General features: G+C 42.0%; 1 protein-coding gene across 2 annotated transcripts in view; it reads right to left on the bottom strand.

Moving 5' to 3' along the window:
* The window catches only part of LOC138284361 (synaptotagmin-5-like), a 525,401-nt gene that overhangs the window by 409,462 nt on the left and 94,332 nt on the right, over positions 1-21,607 (bottom strand). The window contains exon 2 of one of the 2 annotated variants that reach the window (XM_069223054.1): positions 4,377-4,512. The exons of the other annotated variant lie outside the window; for it this stretch is intronic. The gene's annotated coding sequence lies outside the window, so the exon portion shown is untranslated. The remainder of the gene's footprint in view (positions 1-4,376; positions 4,513-21,607) is intronic. 2 annotated transcript variants of the gene reach the window in all.

Below are 21,607 nucleotides of genomic sequence, written 5' to 3' on the forward strand. Positions count from 1 at the left end.
ACCTATTGTGATCCATGTGTTTTGTGACCTCTACCTGCTGCATTACCTGATAACAGTTTCTGCAATCAGTTAGGGTGGTTACATACTCAAGGTGATACTTAGTGGTTTATGTGTTTACTGCTGCATTATATACCCAGGGTATTGACTAGTATCATGCTGTAGGTCACTGTTGATTCTTGCATTGTCAGGACCCAGAGTCCTATTACAGGAATTGCTCCAATGCACAGTACTTATGATTCATGTTTTTGTCATATGATCTTTCCACTAAGCGTGTGAGGTGTTGCATAATGTATACCAGCCTATATATAATAGAGGCTTGGGATTTTCATTTACTGTTCTCCAGTTGGATTTGAAGGAGACATCATTTGGACTGTGAGAAGTACAGTCCTTTTCACTTTTACCCACACTTTCCCAAATGCTTTGCTGAGAGAAGACTTAGGGCATGATTTACAGTATGGCGGACGGGTTACTCCCTCCACTGTATTACGATTTTCATGAGCTACAATGGATTTTTTCAGACCCAGGAGAAGACTCTTGACTGAGCTTCTGAAATGCTGACACCTTCCCTTTCCCTTTTAACCTACTTTTTGCCAACTTTAGTATGCTTCGTTTTGTCCCAGATGTCATTTTACGAAATTCTTTTTGTCCTTTATTTCATTTTTACTTCCTTCCCCATGGCTTGTAGCCCAGCCTATGTAAATTGGAAATTTTGTATCTTTCAGGGATTCCCATTGCTTAGAGGAATAAATTGGAGATTCAGATTTGCAAATGCTTAGAAGAAATGATCAACACCTATTTTCCAAGCATCAGGTTCTGATGCTTTTGTTCTGTATTGCACAGATAGAGTGTTTAGTCTGTTGAATGTTAGTTAAGCTTCAGCTGTTCCAGAGATTGGGACATCCTATGGTAATTTTGTATCTTTATGATATTGTCTTTAGGATTGTCTACATTAACCTGAGTTCGAGTTTGTAATATACCCCTTTAACATTATTTCCGACTTGGGTTTTCCTTGTGTAAACAAATTGGCCATGCATTTATTTAATTATTGAAATTGTTGTGTGTCCTAGGTCTTACCATCTCCTAGTCAGGTGAAAAGACTCAGTCAACCTGTTTAGGGCATAACTGAAAAAGGCTCCACCAGAGTACAGAGGGTAGATAGAGTTTTTAATGTTCATGGAAGGTTAGATTTAAAAGGTAGTATGGGGTATTTAGGGTTCAGGGAAGGGTCGCATTAAGGAGTATTAAAGGGTTTTTAGGGTTCATGAAATGTTATTAAGGGATACCTTTGGGGCTTCAGAGTTCAGGAACTGGTGGTGTTTATAAATTTTTAGGGGGTTTTAGATTCAAAGAAGGGTTAGCATTAAGGGATAATTTGGGGTTTTAAACGTTTTCAGATGGGTAGTGTTAGGCAGTGGCGTCTGGCAACATTTGAAAGTTATGGGGCGTAAAAGTTGGGTATGACTTTTATGTAGCGAATGAAGCGAGCAAGCTTAATGGACAAACGCGGGGTCCAAGGTGGGTTCTCCTCCCAAGAAAATTTTAAACAAAGATTGACAAATGGTGCATTTGAAAGCAAATTAATTTAGTAAGAAAGCAAGGTTTATAAAGCAGTGGGAACATATATTCTTGAAATATACAACACATTGAAAACTGCCCCATATCTTACTGCAATAATACATTCAACAGTTACTTTAATGTGGAAATTTCACAACGCAACAACTTCAGGCCCTTCAAAGTGTGTGCCTGCACAGTGTCTTGCACTTTGGAAGAAAGTCCTCTAACTAGGCATCAGGAAGGAACCACAGCTGATGGCTGCAGTCAATCATACAGAAATATGTGCAGTGGAATGAAAAAAGTGGGGGCTCTCTAAAAGGGAACATGAAAAATTAATTTCTGTGATTCCCATAGTGCACCACCCGGCCTGTATTTTGGTTTCTGTCTGAGATGGTGTCTGTCTGAGATGTTATTGCATCCAGAATAATAACACAACAACTGACATACACCTAAACGCTGTCAGTACCATTAGCTTTGTCAGTGGTTGTTAGCTGATTAAGATAAGTGAGTAACAACAATGAATAGTTATAATTAATTAACAATGGAAATGTTACAATTCTGAAATTGTAAGACTGTGAAATAAATATTATTGAGGCTTTCAGTTATGTGTGATTTCAGTTAGATATGTATGCCCCTTTTCTCTTCACATCTCATCCATCTGCACATTTTCAACCTCCTCTCTCTCCTCCTTCGCACCCTCTTTTCACTCCCCCCTCAATGTACTCTCTCCCGTCTCTCTCATTTTACCACCCCAAACATACACTGCACTCATTCACATTTAAGCACTTTATTTCATTTAACTTTTGCCTTCTAAATATTTTAACCCCTGCGCACCCCTTCACACACATATACACAGAATTTAATTTGCAACTGGAATATGCAACCATTTTTCTGTTTGTTCTGCAGAGAGACCAACCTACTGACAATTTGCTTTTCCTTCAGCCTCAGCATCAGCGTTCTCAATCAAAGCCCCTCATAATCATGTGTCAAAGTATGCACCATGCAAGAGTAATACAATGCACAGATTCACAGCATGATGAAACACCTAACTCTCTTGGGGAATGCAACATTAAGTAAATCATGTGAAATAAGTGGGACTAAATGGCTGACACACATTACACACATTTAAACATCCATTGTTTGCATATCAATCCATGTTTTGCCATTATTGTTAAAGTCATGAAGACAGGGCCAGTTTTAACTCCATACAGCAGATAACTGCCTTTTCTGTAAGCACTTATTTCTCCCATTGTGCTTGACTCTTATATTTGGAACAATTACGCAAGGAACAAATACAGCAGCTCCACTTCTAAAGAAACCAGCAATCTGCAGCCAGGGCCTGGGGTGTCACATGAGGGAGGTTAGTGTGACAAGGAGTCTCAGTACAATAACAATAACACAAGATTAGCATTATATCACCTACCGAAGACAAGGCACTAAATCACATGTACTTGCATCCACTCCTACTGCGTGACCAGTGGGGAAAGGGTGGGAATCAATGCCGGTGAATGGCAGATGGCTGCCTTCATGCAAGGATGAAGACTCCAATGCTTAAAATAATGACTCTAAAAGTGTCACTGGCCTATAGTGGATACTGCCACACACAACAATGGAAATAAAGGGCTTTATAGCAGTCAGCCCTGCAACGTGCTTCACAGTGGCGAAAGTTGGTTTATCACCTGGTTTCCGTCTTGTGCTTCAAAGCGAAGTGGGGCAGGCAGCCTGGGACACACAGCCCTGAATTAAATGCATTGATTTGTTTAGATCTCTAAATAAATCTTTTTTTTTATTTTTTCTATATATATATGACTGTGTAGGAATTTTAGAGTGGTGCAGCCCCTCAACCCTAAAAGAGAAACGACCCCTGGTGTTAAGGTGTACCAAGGGGTCATTAGGGTACAGTTAGATATGTTAATTAATGCATGTCATAAATATGACTTAAAATTTGAAGTTTTAAAATTGCCATAACAAATGACACAATATTATTACCATGACAATTTCAACTCGTTGTTAATGTAGTTGATATTTCAAACTTTCTTTTGTACAGCCTCACCACATAGCCCAATCCTCAAACAACTCAATAAGGAGGGCAATTTCCTGGATTCTGAATCTCCTTGAAAATACTACATTTCTCCAAATCTTTAATAAATTGACAGTAATACAGATTTTTGTTTCTATATACTGCTTTTTAACTTGTGGGACAGGGCAGTTTCTGTGATATAAGAAGGATGAGGAGCTGTGTCCCAACAGTGTGGGGAAAACAGCCCCATACTAAGAACCCAGACAGGGCATTTTCTGCAACATTTACTATTTCATCTGTGTCGGACTGGGTTCTTTGAGTAATGCAGGGTCTCCCTGCCCCGTGTTAGCTCGATATACATCATATCTTGACACAGTTAATCTGACAGCTGTTTAAACCTTCGTGGGCCATGGTGATACTTTAGGTTCTTGAGCTGCAACTCAAATTAAAAAAAACAGCTTGAGGGCTTCCGTAAAGGGAAACCTGTGCTGCAGGAAAGAAAATCCAAGATCAAAACGAAAACCTAGGACTGGATACCATTCATTGCAGAAAACCAGCTAGGGTGGATATCATTTGAGAGACAATGATGAAATGAGAAAGGTAGATTGGTATCAGTATACAGATAGTCATTCATCCCGTTGTTTACATAATTCTGGAGTAATTGCACAGAAATGAATTGACAGACTGAGTATACCTGAAAAGACAAAGATTCTTAAACAGAAAAGTAATCCAGCACTGAAGTTAGTATAAAAAAGTAAGAGAAAGTTTCAGACAAAGATACATATTTAGAAGAAAAAGGTACCTGGTTTAGCAAAAAACGAATGCCTTGGTGGCTACAGATACTTCTGCGGAATCGGACTTGGGCAGTAGTGCTTCCAGACAACACAACAATAGTGACAATATTTCATCAGGCTCTTAAGTTGCATCTGGTGGAGACTCTAAATAAAGAATATATACAGGTTGAGGAACCGGATGGATATGCAAACCCTCCAGACAGAGTTTCTAATGAACAAATTCTGATTGAGGGTGATATATTGCTCGAAAGGAAAACTGTATTTTTGTCTCATTTGTCAGCTTCTTTTCATGCCATCCTTGCAGAAGGTGGCTAGTCTCTAGTTTTTATACGAAATGCACCTTGAGGCAAGGAGATAATAATGTAAGCATTTTTCTACTTAATTCTCGAAAACCCCACGGAAAAATATGCAAGTAAATCGGAGATGAAGTAAATTCCTTTGTTGTATCAAGCGGGGTAAGACAATGAAGCTGTTCCACATGTGGTTCCCTTTAGGACTAAGGCCGAGATTCAGGCTCAAGATCATCTTAAACCAGAAGCTACATGAAAGCTATTTTAGTTCTATTACAATATCACTGTAAAATAATGCCTTGTCGTTCTATCATGAATAGTCCCCCTATTTCCAGTTAAAACCTGACAATTCACATAGAAAAAAACATAGATTATAGAAATGCATGCACACTTGCTGTACAAAATGCTCACAGCACTGGGCTGATGACAAATTTAGTCAGAAGAAAATACAAAACAACAATGGATATATGTAATGGATTCTTTAGTCAAAATATAGCATCCAAATCCTAGTGTTTAACCACTTTTTCACTCAGTGGTTTTCAGAAGGCTTATACAAGATCACCTCAGGTGTAAAAGAAAAGCCCTGGACATTTTGCAGCAAGGATTATGAAGCTCTTGAAGATGATCCTGGGGTGCTATCATATATTGATACAATTTACATTACAGATGATGACTGGACCGATCACCAGGTTAGGATGAGCAGGATAGTGACACTCTTAGCACGACATGGGGTTACAATATATTTTTTTTAAAGCAAACATTTTGTAATGTGATTTTTCCTTGAGAAGAATTATCCAGTGAGGGTAAAGGTTTGGCAGCTGACTTCCTGCAGAGGTTTACTACTCTGCAACCTCTAAATACATTAAAGACGTTACAAACCCTTTTTTACTTTGGACGAACTTACTTGCCACACTATACTGAATGAGTTAAGCTCATGTAGGAATTAATTTCTCGCACGTTCGCTGAAAAAACCTGGAAGAGAGCACACACAGCTATCCTATGTCAACTACAAGCAAACATAATAGAGACTAAGGGGCATAATTAAGAAAAGTGGTGCTGATCTGTGTGCAGCGTCACTTAACTTGTGCCCTTTACTGCTCCCCTACCGCCACCATGTGTGCGCCGTATTTAAAATGCGGTGCACCATGGTGCAAGGTAGGGGGCAATAGTGTAATTTTTCATGACGTTATTGATGTACTCTGCAGGAGTAGCACCAAAATATTGGTGCTACTCCTGCAGATTACACAGGGGCCCATTATAAATAATGAAAGCCCCTTTTGACGTCTGCTCTGAGCAGGCGTTAAAAGTGCCATACAAAATAATGAAAATAAATCTTAGATTTCCTTGCACCAGTTTTTCAGCCCCCCTAACGGGGGAATGTCCCCTTTGCATACATTATGCCTAGTGCAGGCATAATGTAGCGCAAAGGGTTACAAAGTGGCATAATGCATCCATTGCACAACTTTGCAAATGTGGCCCGAGGATTTTGGCCTCTTTGGGCCACATTGGCATCAAATAAAATGGGACATGACAGACATTGGACAACTAAACAATTTTAATAATTAGGATTGTTCCTAGATCCTAAGACTATACATATGTAGTTTACAATGAGGGACAGGCAAGTCCCATGGCATACACCAGTATTCCTCTAAAATAAATTGTGCAGCAGACTTGGATGCAAAGACAGTGGTGCAAACCTTTACAACAGCTGCTCTAACTCGATCTCTAAAGTTAATGCAGATATTTTGTTCTATAGATTCAGTTCTCAACACATTTTGATGATTTATTGCACACTATTTTTAATTCATTAAATGCAACAGGCACAATCCATGTTGTTAAAACCATTGTCTTTGGCCTATTGACTTATTTTAAGACTATTGTTGAATTCATGCCATCTCAACTACACTTCTGATAGTTGAGCAATTAGTTTTCTCTTTCTAAAGAAATAAAGTCAGCATGAATGTCAATGTGGATAAAAATGAATTCCATCCGACTGAACACAAATATCATGAAGCAATGGCATTCTACTTTGGAGGAAACCTGTTGAAGCAGAAAAGTGAAAACTGGATTTTTTTATTCCAAAAGTTTCAAGCTCCTGAAGTGAAACCTGCTTTCTGGTGCATGCTTTGTTTTGAAACAGTTTTTTTTACATTCAATTGGAACAACCACAAATAATGGACCTTGACATTGGGGAAATATTGAAACCAAAGAGGGAGCATCATATGTATTGCACTGCAATGCAGTTGCATATCATTTGAGGAGCTACATTTGAAAATCCAACAATGTCATCACCTGGACCTGCACACAAATAGGGTTAGGTCCCATTAGGGTAACTATGATTGGACCTATAGACCAAATTGTGAGCTCAATCATATCAGCAGGATGCACTCAAGCTCAACAGACACAGGTGCTTACAGTCCCCCATTTCCGATTGTGTCAACAATTCCCCCTTGCAACATAAAATGAATGGCCATAAAGAAATCCCGAGGTCCAAATGAACAAACATATGTAGGACACACATAGTTTTGCTGAAGCACAGCTTAGGATGAAGAGTTGCGTCAGAGCTCCCGTCATGCTCCTCAGCTAGCCACAGATGCAGAGGGAAGGACGTGCGTTGGGAGCAGGACGCGTTATGTTCGTGCTGCAGCATTTCCGATAGCTCTGAAGCCGCAAAATTCACCGAGGGGGTTCCTGCTCCCCCTTACTTACTGCAAAATTGTGGAAAGGATTGGAAAGCTGCGTCGCCGCTGCCTCGTAGTACTTGGAACCTGACTCAGCAGAAAGGTGTACAGATGCCCAACTCTGTCCTGCCTCCAGAAAGGAGACCAGATCTGCAGAAAAAGGGAGGTGAAGCACGGGTTACGAGACCTAAACAGACTTAAATAGAGGCGGCAGCTTCGCTTTTTACCTGTCTCAAAAACCCTCCTTAAATGATTTTAGCTTCTTTTCAGTGCTCTCTACGCTCAGTACACTGTGATCTTTAAAGTTACTTGGTAAAAGACCCTAACCCTGGCAGTATAGTGTTCACTACCTCTGGTGTAATCTGGTGTAATCTGCTATGTGACAAGCACTCCTCTGTTAGAGTTAGAGTCAATTGCGCAGGGGGTAAAAAAGGACAAGGAGCAACATCTACAATGCGGTGATCTCCACATCAATTTGAGGGCAAAGGACGCCCTGCTTCTAGGGTGGCCAAAATAACACAGAGTATCAAAGCAAAGTGTCCAGCTCCCTGCGATAACCATATAAACACTGTCCCTCTGCCAACCACTGACTCATCTCTCAGCTCAACCCTGCCTCACAACTCACCACCCTCTATATTCAACATGACAGGTCTGCGTCTTGGCTCTGGCTCTTTGTTTGAGGAGGTCAGAGACCTGGACTCGAATATGGAGTCATCTAATAAAGTTTGCTCACCTCTGAAGCAATCAACCTCTGGCCCTAATTCTGAGGCTAATTACAGTAAAGTCCAGTATACTGGCCCTGCATCCAAGTTGCTGTATCCCCTGCTTAGTCGTGGTGTGGGGAGGGGCCAAAAAGATGTTACTCCTCCGCCGATTAGTGGCTCCAGCTCCTTGCTTGATACATTTTGCGAGCCAATAAGTATTTCCAGGATTAGCACTGCAATTGGGCCCCCTCCGAATTCCATTGTAAATGGACCCCCGAGCCGAACTTACAAGCTGAGCATCCATCTCAGGAGCTTAAAGACAAGGCAAGCATTGGTATCCCTTCAGAAAATCTGCTCCTTCAGATTTTAAGTGAGCTAAAAATCTTGACAATATCGCAAGAAGAAGCACACCAGAGAACAGAATCACAATAAAATTTAATATGCAGTAATATACGGAAACTCAACTCACATATCAAAGAGGTAGAGCAGCGAGTATCAGGTCTGGAGGATGTACACTCTACTTTGGAGCCGTCAGTGGCAAAATGTTAAGCCGATCTGTTAGACTTACAGATTCGGCTAGATGATGCTGAGAACTGCTCATGCAGATCTAATCTCAGATTTACGCAAAAATGGGCAGACTGTTACAGACCTATTCACCAATCTTATCTTACATCATGTTCTTTCAGAACCAAGTGATAAACATTCAGGCCCGTATTTATACTTTTTTTAGCGCCGCATTTGCGCCGCTTTTTGACGCAAAACGCTGCAAACCTACAAAATACAATGGCATTTTGCAAGTTTGCGCAGTTTTTGCGTCAAAAAACGACGCAAATGCGGCGCAAAAAAAGTATAAATACGGGCCTTAGATCTTACCATCAAGCGGGTCCACCGGGTTCCTGCAGTACAGCCACCCAATGCAAAATACCCTTGAACTATTCTTGTAAACTTTGGCGACTTTCACGTCAAGGAACGCATTCTTCAACAAGCAATCAAGAATAAAATACATCAGAAACCTGTTGATTATGCCTTTAAAAAAAATTCAGATATGTCTGTGGCTGCTGCACATCGTAGGAGGGAACTGAACGGGGATGATCCCGGCATTTCAAAAAGCCAGAGCTCCAGCCGGACTTGTGCAGCAATCTAAACTTAAAGTTTTCCTTTAGGGACGTTTAAATTTAGTTCACACAGTTGATGCTGCTAAGACTCTTTTGTATTTCATTCAAAACCCTGATTGATTAGGACAAAGGGGGGAGGAAGACAAGGGGAAAAAATATAAATAGAGAATGCAAGGAGCGGGCACATTATGCACTAAGATGGGTGAATTCATTTGAGAATGGTGGATTTCGCAGAGTGTAACATAAAGCATTATCTCAGCACTTACTTTCCAGAACTTAACGTTTTTTGTCAGGGACACTCAAATTTAGTTTACACAGTTGATGCTGCTAAAACTCTTCTGCATTCCATTCAAAAACCCTGATGGATTAGGACAAAGGGGAGGGGAGAGGGAGGCAGAAAAATATAAATAAGAGGATGGAAGTAGTGGGCACATTATGCACTAAGAGGGGTGAATTTGTTTTGAGAATGGTGGATCCCGCAGAGTGTAACATAACACATTATTGTTGTACTTACTTTCCAATCCTCTTTGCAGTCTATGGCATTGAGGGGCCTTGTCAAGGCACCCGATTAGGGACGGAAAGGGTCAGGGGGAGGGCGGTGGTCCCGGATTGTCCAGACAGGAGGGCCCCAGTTGTTGGCCACCTAAGGGGTGGGGTGAGGGTAAAGGGAAATGGGTGGGGGAGGTGGCAAGGGGTACAAGATCCTTTATTACCATACTAAAATGTATCTATGTGCAAAGTAGAATGATTAAGTCTATAGCGCGGATGACACCATCCGTCGCAGGCCAGAGTCCAAGCTTTCTGGTGCTTTCAGATTACTCAATATTTAGGCAATCTTTCATAAAAATCCAATGGCAAGGTTGAAATCCCCATTAAGAATAGTCTCCTGGAATGTCAATGGGCTAAATAATCAGAGGAAGAGGACTGCAATTGAAGAGAGGGTAAATGCTCTAGACCCCTCAGTCATTTCATTACAAGAAACTCATATTCCGGCAAAAAAAATAGCGGGCTTCAATATGTTCAAGAGATTCATTGATCCCAAGGTGGTTGCTGCAGCTCCAGCCGCTCACAGAGGTGTGGTGATCTTTTTAGCTAGGGATCTTGGTGCTCGGGCACTTGATTCTCTTAGTGACCCTGAAGGGTGATAGTACTGGGTGCACTGCCTAATTGCCAAAGAAAGGTTTATTTTTGTAAGTTTTTATGCACCTCTGATAGATGATCCGGCTTCCTATGTGGAACTGTCTTAATCCCTTTTGCAACTTCCAGGTAAAATTATTATTGGTGGGGATTTTAACTTTCTTCAGGATCCATTCATGGACACCACTGCTAAGGGTAACAAACAACACAAACCTAGAGTCACTAAAATCTTTAAAGATTACGTCAAAGTGTTGATGCTCTGTGATCCTTGGAGAATAAATACCCCAAATGAGAGAGAGTATACGTGTATCTCAAGCCGGTTTAAAAGTGCCTCCCGAATCGATTTCTTTCTAATATCCAAAACAATGCACTTTAAGAGCCAATTGGTGAGGCATTCTGGTTTATCCAACTATGCCACTCTGGTGTTGGAAGTGGCCCTTTTTCCAGGACACTTTACGTCCCAACCTAGAACATGGGTGTTCAACCAGAAACTTCTCCAAGACGAGGGATGGGTATAGGCCTCTAGAGTCGAAATAAGTGAATTCTTCAAATACAATCAGGGATCTTCAACTCCAGCTATGGTTTGGGATGCGTTTAAGGCCTTTTTTAGGGGCTTGGTAATCGCTAATGAGGCGGCAGATACAATATATCAGAGACAACAAGCTAGGGTACTGGAAGAAGCAGTGCAGAGGATGTTAGCTATCTATCTTCATGCCCCCATGGAAAACAACAGAAAATGTTTCTAACTAGCTAAATGGGCACTCTCTAATAGTTTTCTTAAGAAGGTTGACATAGGATATCAGACTCACAGACAGAAGGTGTATGAAGAGAGTAATTTTACAGGCAAATGTTTGGCATGGCAAGCTCAAGACCAGGGGCCAGATGTATCAAGAGTTAATGCATTCGCAAACGGTGCGAATCGCTAAATTTGGCCGTTTGCGAATGCAAAAACGTGGTCTGGGAAGCATGAATCATTCGCAGACCAAAAATAACAAAATCGCAAAAATTGTGATTTTTTGCGTTGCGACCTGGTTTTGCGACTCACATTTTGCGATTCGGTATTTCAAGTATGAAATTGAGAGGCGCAAAATGTGAATCGCTAAACCAAGTCGCAATTCAATGCATCAAAAAATCGCAAATTGCGATTTTTCGCAGAATGGCATTTTGCACATGCAAAATACCACTAAGTCAAACCAGGTGGTAACCAGGTGCAACCTATATAAAGAGGCCCAGAATGCCTCAGACTCTTTTCCACAATGGCTGCACTCTATGAAATGGCGAGGAGGATCTTGGCAGGTTTGAGGAGAGGGAGGAGGAGACAGGAGCGCATTTTCAGAGTGCGCATTACACTTTTTGACCAGACTGAGGAGGAAATTTTTGAGAGGTATAGGTTGAGCTCTGCCATAATACTCGACCTGATAGCTGAGCTACAACCCATACTGCAGCGCAGAACACATGGGACTCATAGCATACCCACCCATGTGCAGGTATTATGCTCCCTCCACCTACTCGCCTCAGGGATCTATCAAGAGGTCATAGCAGCAGCTGGAGGGGTATTACAGAGAACCCTCTCTAGATTTTTCAATGCATTTAATAACACCATGCTGAGCAGGATACACCAGTACATCCGATTCCCCCACACCCCACAGGAAATACAGCAGACAAAAATAGATTTCTACCAGATAGCACAGTTCCCCCATGTCCTAGGTGCCATAGATGGGACACATGTTGCAATCTGTCCACCACCAGCCACAGAGTATGTGTACCGCAACCGTAAATACCAACATTCAATGAATATACAAGTGATATGCAATGCCTCATACATCATAACTGATCTGGTGGCCAGGTACCCAGGGAGCACCCATGATTCATACATCTTTCGCCACAGTGGCATTCACACAAGACTGCTAGCTGGGGAGTATGGTGAAGGATATCTACTAGGTATTGTCCCTCTGTACAATGGTGTATTGATGGCAGTGTGACGTCAAATGGCTCAGTTACTTATTATACCCTCTGTCCCTTCCAGGAGACAGTGCCTACGCAGTGCGCACCTACATGTTGACGCCCTACCTAAATCCTGCAACACCAGAAGAACGGAGATGAGCGCACCTTTGGCCTGCTGAAGAGTCGCTTCCGGTGCCTCCACAAAAGTGGAGGGGCACTACAGTACAGCCCAGAGATATAGCTACCACCAGGGGCATACCTGTGAAAATATGTGATTCGGAATCAGAGGATGATGATCCCATACCACCCCTACAGCCAGCAGACAGGACCAGTGCAGCAGAGGGAAGGCAAAGGCGTGCTGACATCACACACACCATTTCAGATGTAAGTATGAAAACACGAAACCACTGACAAATGTACCTGTAGTGAGTAAATTTATTACCTTAATGTCAGGTAATATAAGTTCCACAAGTACCAACAAAAGTTATTGTTAAAAAAAAAACAATAGCAGTTCACAGTAAAGCACTATTCCTTCATAGTGTCCTCATTCATGAAATATATATAGTCCCCTGTGGCCACTACACTCACTTCTTTCCGCCACGCACGCCATTCGAGTGCGCAGTTGCCTCACTGGCACCTCGAGTGTCTGCCTCTATGGCAGTGCTATGCCTGGCACTGCGACGTCTGGTGTCCATTGCGGGCAAAGCTAGGCTGCTGAGGCTTAATGTGTCCTCCGTGTCCCCCAGTCCAAGTTCACTAGGCGTGGCTGACCGATTACCCATTATATTGTCTATCAAATTAGTGATCTATACAAGTCCTTGGGCAACATCCCTGCTGCTGTGTGCTGCCTCAACCTGTGCAGCCACAGCACGACGTGAAATTAGGGAGGTAGAATTAGCCAGCCTAGTCACAGAGCGACAAAAACCTCCAAACATGCTCATGAAACGTCGCTCCCGCCTGCGGTGGCTTACCCTGTCATGGCGCAGCTCCTGACATAGTTCCCTCACAGCAGTAGTCAGCTCCCTCGTATCCTGAGATGCCTGGACCTGTCCCTCATGCAGCTGTTCAGTGTTGGCATTGAGGCACTCTAGCTGGCGATGCAGGCCCCCCATGTTTGCATTATGTTGCTGCATCTGCCTTTGTAATGCCGTGATTTTTTTATTTTGCAGGCGCTGCTGCTATAACATAGCCGATTCCAGGCCACCAAATATCGATGTTCCCTCACCTGCCTCAAAAGCCTGTTTGCCTGCATATGTAGGCATCCTGTGGGGTGCTGTGCTCTGCTGCGAACGGGGCTCCTGCATCCGAGTAGATCTGCCAGTTGGGGACGGTGTTTGTGAGTCTTCCTGCTGCTCATCAGAGTCCTGACTCAGTGCTGGCAGTGGCAGTGCCCTAGGCCCGTGGTGGAGTGGCTCAATGTTCTGAGACTCACTTGTATTGGAGTCTGAAGCAGGATGGGTGTCTGTATCCCCTGCACTGGCACATGCTGTAGCTGCTGGGCCTGGGCCACCTGCAACGACAATATGCACCATGTCAGTTATGTTTGTTACAATAAAGGTCACACAATGATAATAAATGTACAGTTACTTCTCATCACTATGTTGTGGGTGTTGTGTTCTACTGTGTGTCGCTCTGCCTATTACTTGTATGTGCTACTTTCAACTCTGGGTTGTGGACTACCACTCCCATAAGGCATTGTTGTGCTGCTTCTAAGATGTGGAATGGACTACTTCTCACAATGTTTTACATTACTTGCTAATTCCTACGGGGCTTTTGTGCATACACATATGGGGTTACATTTCAATATTGCACTTTACTTGTACTTGGTGTGCCGGATGTGTCAATGTCAGTGACCCCACTGACTGCTTCCGGGAGGAATGTGGACTCCATTAGGTCTTCTATCGGGGTGGAGGGTGTCTCTGTGGGTGGTCCGCCTCCTGTGCTCCTGGCCTCCTGCAGTCGTCTTGCCACCCTCTCCTTTGCACGGGACAGCAGGTCGTACCACCTCTTCTTGATTTCTTCAAAAGAGTGCTGCGCCACTCCAACAGCGCAGATCTTTGTTTGGATATCTGACCAGAGTCTGTGTTTTTCACTCTCAGACACCTGGAGTGAGCTTTTGCCAAACAACCGGTCATGGCTCCTGACCACCGCCTCTGTGAGCACCTCCAGCTCTTGCTCACTAAACTTCAGCTTGCGCTTCCTTTCTCCCTTCTCCTTTCCCTGGGCAGAGGTGTCCATGTTTGTTTTGCTGTGCTGCCTTCTTCAGAGACTTGCTCAGTGTGGCTGGGCTGACTCTCTCTGAGTGCTGGTTTGGGTGTGGCACCTGCAAACTGCCTGGGATGACTCACTTCCTGCTTGTGATGTCATCAGGCTCCTCCAGGTGTGCGTTCTCGCAATTTCTCGCAATTTTTGATTTGCAATTTGCGAAAATGCTAATTGCGATTCGGTAATTGGGCCTCGCAAACCACAAATAGTGATTTTTAAGAAATCGCTAATTCCGAATCTCAATTATGATACATGGCCTATTGTGACTCGAAAATAGCAATTTCTTAAAAATCGCTATTTGCGATTCGCAAACCCATTTCATGATACATCTGGCCCCAAATTGCAAGTAATATGATGCATGCACTGAGGTGCCCTGTCTCTGGGGTAAGACATACTGACCCCAGAGTTGTGGATAAAATCATGCTAGAACATTATAGACAAATCTATAGCCAAACCCTGGATATTGATCGTAAGACCATTAGGGATTTCTTGGGGAAATTGGATATTCCTACTCTTACGGAAGAAGACAGTGATGCTCTAATGCAGCCAATAAGGAAGTCAGAACTCTTTGAGGTTTTCAAGAACCTCCCCATGAGGAAAGCTTTTGGACCGGATGGCTTCCCGGCTGAACTTTATAATTTTTTTCTCAAAATATTTATAGACAATTTTTTATCTTTAATTAATGGCTTGCTCAAGGGTGAGTGGATCCCCAATTCTTGGCATTCAGGGAATGTAGTTAGCTTTCCCAAAAAGAATAAGGACATGGAAAACTCTAATGCATATCGTCCAATTTCTTTGCTAAATACGGACTATAAAATAATGACAACTTTGGGCCAATAGGCTCAACAGGCTTGTCACTAAACTGGTGCACCCCGATCAGAACAGTTTTATTGCCGGTCGACAGTTTGTAACTAATACGCACTATTTAGCCGAGGCTCTCGATTATTTTGCTTCTAATAAAATTTCTGCCATTATTCTTTTATTAAATGCGGAAAAAGCTCTAGATCTGGTTGTATGAGACACACTGTTTGAAATATTGTCTAGATACAAGGTGCCCTCCCAGGTTTCCGCATTAATTCAAAGGCTGTATCAAAGCTCCGAAGCCAATATCATAATTAATTCTGCTTGTATTGGTCAACTTCAAGTTTGACGCGGGACCCGGCAAGGGTGCCCCCTATACCCTATTGTCTTTTCTCTCTTTATTGAACCTTTAGCGATTAAAATCAGACAGACTAATCGGATTCATTCCCCGCTGAAGTCAATGGGTAAGATTAAACTCTACGCTGATGATATTATTATGTTTTTAGATGAAGAGCGATTCTCCCAGGAGGAGGCTCTTAAGGTGTTCGCCGAATTTGAGCAAATTGGTGGCTACAAGATCAACATGAGTAAGACCGATATTATTCTTTGTGGCACTACTTCTATTAGACTGCTTCCCGAATTAAAGCACTGTGTGAATACTAGGCCAAAGGGATACCTTGGGATTAATTTGTCACCTGAAATAGGAGATCTGTACAATCTCAATTACTTTCCTTTGCTCCTGAAAACCCAGGCCCTGCTTGCACGCTGGGGGTCTCTCTCCCTTTCTATACTTGGCGAATTCCATTGATCAAAATGTCTATACTTCCATTATTTAACTATGGTCTCGGCTATCCCGTGTGTATTAATGTCTCTATTTTTTAAGAAATTAGAGTCTATGTTTGGCCCATTTATCTGGCAAAATCAGAAGGCACGGGCTGCATTAAGTACATTATATGCTGATAAAGAAAAGGGTGGCATAGTACTATCAAACTTAAAAGATTATTATTTCACTTTTTTTGCACATTAATTGACCAATTTCAAAGCTAACCAATCTGTGGGCTGCCTATTTACTAAAGATTTTCGTGAATTAATCGGTAGGGAGCATGATATTCGGATTCCTGCACAAGATTCTTAAATGGCTCTTTAGAAGAAAATAGGATTTTTTTTTTGGAAGGTATTCAATCCCATATCTGCACTTTCTTACTCCTCTCACACAGTTTATGTTGCGTTCTGGTTCTCAGCTCGATTTAGAGATAGCGAGGAGATGGGATAACGCAGGATTTAGTAAAATTGGGGATTGTTAGAATATTCAGATGGCCGTCCAAAATGACGTTTTCCTGGTGGGATCCTATAGTATTATGCTCCATAGTTTAAGGGAACTGGATATCGATTTATTTATTAATACACAGGCATTAGTTGCTGAACTAGTAGAGCCTCCTGGGGTAAGGCGAGCTGGCGCATAGAGAAGGTTACTCCTAGAGCGGACAAAGACCGATCTCTGGGCAAAAGAAACGAGAAAATGGGATCGCCAAGAGTGCCTCGACTTGTCGAGGGAGTGTTGGGAGAAGATCAATCATTTCAATTTTACAGTACTAGAGGCGCGAATTGGCACAGCATGATATTTTTTAGTAAATGGTTATTATATCGCACCCCGCAAGCTGTATCCCGGATGGTGCCCAGTTGCCCTGATCTCTGTTTTCTTTGTAAGGCAGCAGGGGTGGCTAGTTCGATACACGCGATTGGCAAATGTCAACTTATTCAGGAATACTGGGATGCAGTATTTAAGATATTATCAACTATTGCTCAGATACCTAGAATTCCCAGTATCTGGCTGTTGGGCTTGTGCTGTGACCCCGGGGCAAGGCTTCCACCCAGGTGGGAAAAAACTAGTTTTTATTGCCACTGTGATTGTTAGATCTCTCCTGTTAAGAAACTGGCACACCAATCTAACTCCTTCCCCCCAAGAATGGCTGAGTAAACTGGTACAGGTCAGAAAGCAGGAAATGAGATATGCAAGGAGAGTGGGTGGCGGTAAAAAGTTTTCTCGTAATTGGGGCGAGCTCTTTCGAGACAATTATGCATAACTATATTCAGGGTTAATTACAAAACAAATCTGGGTTGCTATCTAGCCTGATTGTATTTATCTGGAGTTATCCTACAGGAAATTATTGGGAAGGATTTTTAAGACAAAGTATGGAATTGTAATGTTTTTTGTTATTTTGCTGGATCTTGATAATCAATACAAAGAAATTAAATTAAAAAAAAAGGTCTTGCTGAAGCACAGCAGTTGAATAAAACATTAGAATAGTATCATAAAGTCTTCTCCTTCAAAATCAACTGAGGTACAGTTCCCAATCAAGTTTGCCAAACCCAGTACACCATCCCTTGTCCTGAAGAGACCCCCTAAAATGCTTGGGGTTGAAATGCGTTGACACAACAGTGTCAAGGTAAGCAGGACCAAAATGCATACAATTAAATCAACACAATTTGGCAATCATTTTAAACCTTGGTTCACCGTAACAAGGAATCCAGAGGTCCTACGCTTAACCTAAGGACATTTATAGTGAGATCACTATGTTTGGTTAAATACTGTAAATTCCATCATCAGTCACATTTTAGACCGGGCCCTTGATATACTGCTGTAAAAAAAATGTTGTCCAGAGATTTTCATTTTTGATTTGTGTTTTTGTATCACTAGGGAAGTAATTTAGATCGGGTAGACATTGATAATTCAGGCCATATATTTTCTGGACGACATTTTTAATATGGCAAATGCGTTGCAGTGATGATGTAATATTTCAGGAACCACAAGGCCTATATACGTCATTACTTAATTTTGGTGTCAGATAGTCTTATAGAGACAGAAAATAACTTGTTAGAGCAATCCTTCCGCTGTTTTCCAAAATGGTGGCTCTATAATGATGTGTTTTAGCTATCATAATGGTAATTTACTTCAACATTGTTTACATTTCAGATTTTATATTGATTCAAATTCATAAACATGAGCGAAGCAGGTCATAGCAGAGGATCTTTACCTCCTGATAGAGTGTTGCTAACTACAAAATCTGAGGACTCCTTCAACAAAGAAAAAAGGTGTCATATGGCAAACTAATTCGAAAGAAAAGCTAATCTCAACTGTGGCTGGACAGAAGAGAGTTTGTGATGCTGCAGAAATAGGGAAAGACATAGGGGCTGATTACAACTTTGGTGGAGGGGGTTAATCCGTCCCAAATGTGACGGATATCCCATCCGCCGTATTACGAGTCCATTATATCCTATGGAACTCGTAATACGGTGGGCGGGATATCCGTCACATTTGGGACGGATTAACCCCCTCCGCCAAAGTTGTAATCAGGCCCAAAGTTCTCAAAAGACTGGAACTGATGGATGAAGGAGATCAAATATTTTATTATTGTAACAACTGCTTCAAGGCGTATACAATGGAAAAAAGGCCTGGAATAAATGTGTCAAAAAAACTGAGTATTCAGAGAAAGCAACGACAACCAAACCTACTGCCCATCCTGTTAGAAGATTGTTGGGTCTCCGCTGTACACTTCTAACAACTGATCAGAAAGCAGAGGATCTTCAATGTGTTATCCGTGATTTATCCAGAACAATGACCAAAGAGATTGACCAAAGAACAAAGTACAGAATATGAGAGTCTCAAAGGGCAAATATGTTTTGATCTGTAGCTAGTTTCTTCCAAGATGACATTTTCAGTCCAGTAGCTGATCTAAACAACAAGGTGAATGTATTTGCAGTGGATGTGCATGCCCACCCAAACTGCATGCGTGCATACATTCGAAAATATGAATGTACAATGAGCTCCCAGCAGCAACATAACCACCAGCCTTCACTTGAGTTTGCACTCTTTGAAGCAGCAAATGAAATTTTAAAGCTGTGTTTGAATGCTGGCCACAGGTTTACACTCAGTGAGATCAGAGAAATAATTGTCAACATTGATGAAGCTGTGTTGATCCATAACAACGAAATTAAAGATTTTCTGGTGAGAATGTACAATGACAGAATTCATTTTTGTCAATCTAACAAAAATAATGAGCCACTTATGGTGTTCTCAGCTGATTTGACTCCTGAAGTTCTTGCTGTCAAAATAAGGCCACAGGATGCAGTAAAATCAGCAGGAACCATTTTAAGAAATGTCCTGAAATATTCAGATGTTGGACTTAATGATCAATTTTGTGATGACCCAAAGCTCTGCAAATCACGGGAGTCAACAAGAATGCTTAACGTTGTCTTAACAATTTTTACACCATTGTTTAATGTCAGCAAAGCAAAATTGTTACAAACTAAAGCTCTTGAGTTTGGAACAGAAGACAACAACATTGATGATGGCTTTGAAGATATAATTGAAGTGGAAGACAATCCCATGGACCAACAGGCTTATGCTGTGCAAATGTACTGTCTTTCCCAAATCATGTTTCATGAATTACACCACAGCAGAACTAAAACTCTGCTACACATGATGATTGCCCAAGCAATCTATGAGAAGTGCAAAAGTAGAGAGCTAATCATTTCAATGAATAGGATTGCTGTATCAACAAGTTATAATGATTTAATACAGAGCAGTAGTTTGTTAGCAGCTCATACTGTAAAATCCTATAAATCTGACAGCACACCACTTATAAGTCACTTTACCAGAAAAGGATTTACAATTGATGCTCTTGATAATTTTGATTTTGAGGACAGCTCTTTGTTTTCTGGAACATCCAGCCAGCACACGTGGTACTGCCATGGTTCTTTTTGCAAGACTGTTCCAATGAATTAGCAGCTGGAAAACAAGCAGTGTCAGCTGTAGGCACATACAAACGAGGCTGTCCACTTATAACCAAATTGTCTTGCCAACGTGTGCAAAATCACTACAAGCCATCAACACGTCCCAGTCTACCAGAAAGTTTCAAAGTGACTGAGAACATGGATCTTATTCTACCTGATGCTGTAGTCCACAAAGCTGATTTAACTGAATTAACAATATCACTTATTTGGTATGGACTGAACGATAATGAAAAGCCAATTTCTCTGTGGGATGGGATTCATGCTCTGATCTCCCAGAATACTGTGTTAGACCTGGCATCCTTGGTTTGGTCTTCCCTATTTTTTGCCTCTGCTTCCTATGCTTTGACTGTGTGCTGGACTTTGTTTTTTCTGCTTTTGGTGCTCTGGGCACTTTACCACAGCTAACCAGTGCTAAAGTGCAAGTTCTCCCTGTGTAAATTGTATGTGTGTAATTGGCTTTTCCATGATTGGCATATCTGATTTACTAGTAAGTCTCCAGTAAAGTGCACTAGAGGTGCCCAGGGCCTGTAAATCAAATGCTACTAGTGGGCCTGCAGCACTGACTGTGCCACCCACAAGCGTAGCCCTGTAAACATGGCTAAGACCTGCCACTGCAGTTTCTGCGTATTTTTAAGCTGCCAATTTGATATGGCAAGTGTACCCACTTGCCAGACCCAAAGCTTCTCTTTTTTATACATGTAAGATACCCCTAAGGCAGACCCTAGGTAGCCCCGTGGGCAGGGTGTAGTGTATGTAAAAGGTAGGACATGTACTTGTGTGTTTCTACATGAATACTTCCAAATCTGTGTTTCACTGTTGCAAGGCCTATCTCTCTCAGAGGCTAACATGGGGGCTGCCTTTAAATAACTGTTCAGTGCATTTTCCCTTTGGAAGCAGATAAAGATGTGGAGTTTGGGGTCTCTGAACTCACAATTTAAAAATACACATTTTAGTAAAGCTGGTTTTAGATTGTCAGTTTGAAGATGCCACTTTTAGAAAGTGGGTATTTTCTTTCTGAAACCATTTTGTGACTCTGCCTGCTTGTGTAATCCTTGTCTGGGTCAGACTGACAGTTGGGCTGTTTGTGAATCTCCACTAGACAGTGACACAAAGGGTGCTAGGGTGTAGCCTGCCTACCCTGATGGGCCATCTGGGCTAGGCTGGAGGGAAGAGTGGTCACTTACACCTGAAAGGGCTGTGTCTGCCCTCTCACAATGCAGTCTTCAACTCCCTGGTACAAGTCTGGAGCCAGGCCAAAGCAGGATCTTGTCAACAACAGAGATTTTCCTTTGAAGTTTGCCAACTTCAAAGGCAGAAAGGGTTATAAGTAGTAGACCCAAAACCCCAGACTTTGAGATTACTTCTAGATTCAAGAGGAACTTCTGTCAAGGAGAAGAGCTGAAGAACTGGAGGAGGGGTACTACTGCTTTGCCTGTGACTGTGCTTTGCTGGGTTGGCCTGCAGTTTCTGCTTCTGCCTAAAAGAGGAAAAAGACTGGACTTTGTGGT

The sequence above is a fragment of the Pleurodeles waltl genome, chromosome 3_1, assembly GCF_031143425.1.
Source record: "Pleurodeles waltl isolate 20211129_DDA chromosome 3_1, aPleWal1.hap1.20221129, whole genome shotgun sequence".
In the NCBI taxonomy this organism is placed as follows: domain Eukaryota; kingdom Metazoa; phylum Chordata; class Amphibia; order Caudata; family Salamandridae; genus Pleurodeles; species Pleurodeles waltl.